A 4,193-nucleotide genomic window follows, 5' to 3' on the forward strand; every position below is an offset into this window, starting at 1 on the left:
AAAAAAAATACAAACAAAAGAAAAACCAAAGCAGTATATATGTCCTGCTGAATATTGTCTGGGCAACAGGTGATCTTCTGGAGTGTGAGATGTTAATCAGAACGTTGATACGGCTATAGAGAGATGGATACTGGAGGCCACTGCTGATTTCTCAAACCACGTAGGATAGAGAGCCTACATCTCACCTCAGCTGGCTTAAAAGGCACTTTAAACTGCCAACCTGGGCTAAGCAGAAGCTTCCCCAAGAAAGCACTTGTTACTGGCTCCATGAAGCCCACAGCCAAACACTAATTAGCTCCATCTGCCTCAGCAGCTCAGTCTGGGGCCCTAGAAAATGCTTAAAGTCCTCCACACTCTTCCCCAAGTTCTCCCAGGTAGTTCAGCTGAGTGCCAAGTCCAAAAAAGTACCCAAACTGCTCACAGGCAAGGCCTTTCCAGTTTGCAGTCTCACAGCTGCTGTACTTACAGGTGCTAGCGGGATTAGACCCAACAAAAACACACAAACACTTGCCAGGTCTCCAGTGCTTTTGTCCTCCTTATGGGGTCCAGAAAGTCCTCGCTGACTCCCTGTGTCTCCAAGGGGATGTTTCTGGGCTGATCCCACCAGCCAGAGATGCCTGTAGTCTCCTCTCCCTGGACTCACCATGCCCAGTTGCAAGGAAGCTGTTAGTCGGCTGCCATCTTGCTCCTCCCTAATCGGCCTTACACAGACAGTTTTTATACGAAAACATTGTAGACCACAATGTGAGAAAGGAAAGACATTTTGTAGCAAATATGATATACACGTACAAAGAGTTAATATATTTCTTATATATATAATATGTATATTTCTAATATAAAATATTAACACTGACTGGAGTCACAGGTGTCTCACACCTGTAATCTTAGCACTCTGGGAGGCCAAGGCGGTGGATTGCTTAAGGCCAGTAGTTGGAGACCAGCCTGAGCAAGAGCAAGACCCCCTCTGTAGAAAATGTACAATAATTAGTCCGATGAGGTGGTGCATGCCTATACTCCCAGATAATGAGGAGGCTGAGACAGAAGGATCACTTGAGGACAGAAGTTTGAGGTTGCTGTGAGCTATGATGATGTCACTGGACTCTACCCTGAGGCAGCAGAGACTTGTCTCAAAAACATTCTTTTTGAAAAATATCTACTGAGATATCAAGAAAATATAAGTTAAATGTAAAATAACATACTGGAGGTATTATTTTGACCTGTTAGCAGATTTTAAAAATGTCATACCCAGAGCTAAAGTGAGTGCATTAAGGGAGGTGGCATTTTCAAACATTGCTCAAAGTACTGAAAAAAATATGGTGCATCTACTAAGAAACAGAAAAATACAGGCTCATATTTTTCATACAGTAATTCTGTTTCTCTGAATTGATTTTTTTTTTTTTAGACAGAGTCTCACTTCCTACCCCCAGTAGAATGTGGTTTCACAGCTCACGACAACCTCAAACTTTTGGGATCAAGCAAGTCTCTTGCCTCAGCCTCTCAAGTAGGTGGGACTATAGGCACCTGCCACAACACCTGGCTATTTTTAGAGACAGGATCTTCCTCTGGCTGAGGCTGATCTTGAATCCAGCTCAGGCAATCCATCTGCCTCGGTCTCCCAGAGTGCTAGGAATACAAGCATGAGCCAGCACGCCCAGCCTGAAACGATTTTCAGAACAGACTCTAAAGGGCAATCAATACTGTTGACTGAGTTGTTACAGAACTTGGTTGAGGAAACATTGAAGGGACAATTCTATGGCTCAGTGTCCACAGCATGTGTCCTTCTATGGCATTTCCTGCCTGCAGAGGTGGTGGCAAGGGGTAGAAGCCAGTTCAGGCTATGCACAACCTGAGTGCTCCCTTTTACATCTGAGTATCTTCGAGCAACTTTTTCAAACTCCCAAGCTCAGTTCTCAGGGATGAAGTCCAGGGACCAGCGCTAGTCACCAGTGCTGAGTGGGGAAAGCAAGCGCACTGAGCACCGCCTGCTTCCTGACATCCCACTCAATTCCTCCTCCTCCCCCCATATGTATATGCCTAGGGCCCACACTCCTGGTGGCACTAGACCTTTTGAGTATACCATAAATGACATTTTTTTTCATTATCATACCTTAAATTAATGTCTATGGGAAAATAGTGATTTTACACCTACCATGGCTCAAGTGAAGCATGAGCAAAGGAATTATTTACAGTTTTAAAATGATTCAACCTAAGCACTTTGTTTATGGCTGGCTGACGGGAGTGTGGTGGAAAGGATGGCTTGGGAATGGCCTTCATGCTGTCACTGAGCCTGGCTGCCAGCATCAGGCCCTGATTCCCCCTAGAGCAGTGATTTTCAACCGATGTGCCTCAAAAGTTTTTAAAGATCATGAATTAAATTTTTTTTTGGATAGAACTTCCAAGCACAGTCAATGGCATTGAAGTTGCTTTAGGTGGGCTAAGTCAGGGAGTGGGTATTTAAGGAGTTTGGTCATCTGAAAAGGTCAGAACTTTGGCAGCTGCTTCAGTTCACTAGGCAAGGTAGGGAGACCCTAAGCCCTCCTCCCAAGGCAGGGGCTGAAGCTAAGGCCAGGAATGATGTCACATAGGCATTGCTGAGGTCACAGAAGGTTGCCTGGCCTCCCCTCTGACTCCTTGACTGCCACCCAGTCTCCCCAGCCAGCTGCCTCCTGCACATATCTGTACACACACGAAGGCGAGGAAGGGTCAGAGACCATCCGGCCACTCTTAGGTATGCAAAAGTGGTGGGGAAACGGGGGATGAGTCAGGACCTGGGATCCACCTGGCCTTCCCAGTGCTGGGAAGGGGAGGCTGGTGTTGTGGCTGTGGCAGGCGGCATGGGGGTGAGGGGTACAGGGGAGGGGGCAGCAGGGACAAGGGGATTTGTTTCCTTTGCCCACTGATTTACTCTCAACCTTCATCCTCATTCTTTGTCCATCCCCTCCCCACTCCCTCCTAACACTCCCCCCCACTGCCCACCCCCAACCTCTAGCTGGCCATGGCATCCGAAGCAGATAAAACATTCCAGTGGTTCGCTGTCCTTGGAGACTTCTCAAGCAGTGGTGCTGAAATAAACAACAAGAACTTCTCCAAGCTGTGCCAAGACTGTGGCATCACGGATGGCAAGACAGTCACCTCCACAGATGTGGATACTGTGTTCAACAAAGTCAAGGCCAAGAATACCGGAACCATCACCTTTCAGCAGTTCACAGAAGCAATGAAGGAACTGGGCCAGCAGCACTTCAAGGAAAAAGCCCAGTCCAAGGCCTAGAGGACATTCATAAACTCATGGAGGGCAAGAATCCAGCCACCACTGGTGGTCACTGAGGTCCTCTCACAGCAACCTGGTCTGAATAAGTTCGCTGGAGAAAGAAAACTCCACCATCCCTCTGTGCCCTGGACTCCCTCCCCTTGGGTGTGGATGGCTCTGGCTATAGTGCCTGCCCCCAGGTGGCTCTCTGCCCTAAGAGAGCAGCCTCATGCCCAAGGAAGACAAAGAGCTGCGAGGACTTGTTTCATGGATCTCAGGGTCATCTTGAGGGAAGAGGAGGAACCGGGCTCAAATTTATTCTTTGGCTTCTACCAAGCTGCAAGGGCAGGTTCCGTGGACCGGCACACCGACACCAGCAAATACACCGGCAGACAGGAAGAGTGCTTGGACAACAGTGGCATGGGAAAGGGCATCACTGGACGGGAAGAGACCAGTGATAACTTAGACTATGGGAGGGGCCACAAGGGTGATGGCACCTATGACAAGAAGAATTAGACAGGAGCCTTGTCTGGGCCTTGAAGCCCCCTCACCCTGCATCTTTAACACCAGGGAGCTGGGGAAAAAATAAACATCTGTGTGTGCAGACCAAAAAAAAAAAAAAAAAAAGAGTTAAAAAGTTCCTGAAAGATGAAAGGGATTGGGGAGATCTAAGAGTGAAAGGCTGAGGTGGAGGTCATATAGAAATGTCAGGTTCAAAGACCCAGGGTCGGAGTCGGGGTTGCAGCGGGAGAAGATCTCAAGTTGAGTAGAGAAAGATTAGGGAAGACCAGAATGGGAGCAGATGAAGAGGGCCAGGAAAATTCCTGAAGTGGCTTAGAGCCGTCACTGATTCCTTGTATTGGCCCATGGGTAGAGAGGAGTGACGGGTTTGGGGTCCTCGGTTCTGGGGGGAGGCGGTTTCCCGCAGAGAAAGAGGACATGAAGT

At 48.1% G+C, this 4,193-nt stretch overlaps 1 pseudogene; it reads left to right on the plus strand.

Annotated features, from left to right (window-relative positions):
• The first annotated feature begins 2,995 nt into the window (after positions 1-2,995).
• LOC100966761 lies at positions 2,996-3,763 on the plus strand (annotated as a pseudogene).
• The last annotated feature ends 430 nt before the right edge of the window (positions 3,764-4,193 follow it).

The sequence above is a fragment of the Otolemur garnettii genome, unplaced genomic scaffold (assembly GCF_000181295.1).
Source record: "Otolemur garnettii isolate 467f Iridium unplaced genomic scaffold, OtoGar3 scaffold00623, whole genome shotgun sequence".
Taxonomy (NCBI): Eukaryota; Metazoa; Chordata; class Mammalia; order Primates; family Galagidae; genus Otolemur; species Otolemur garnettii.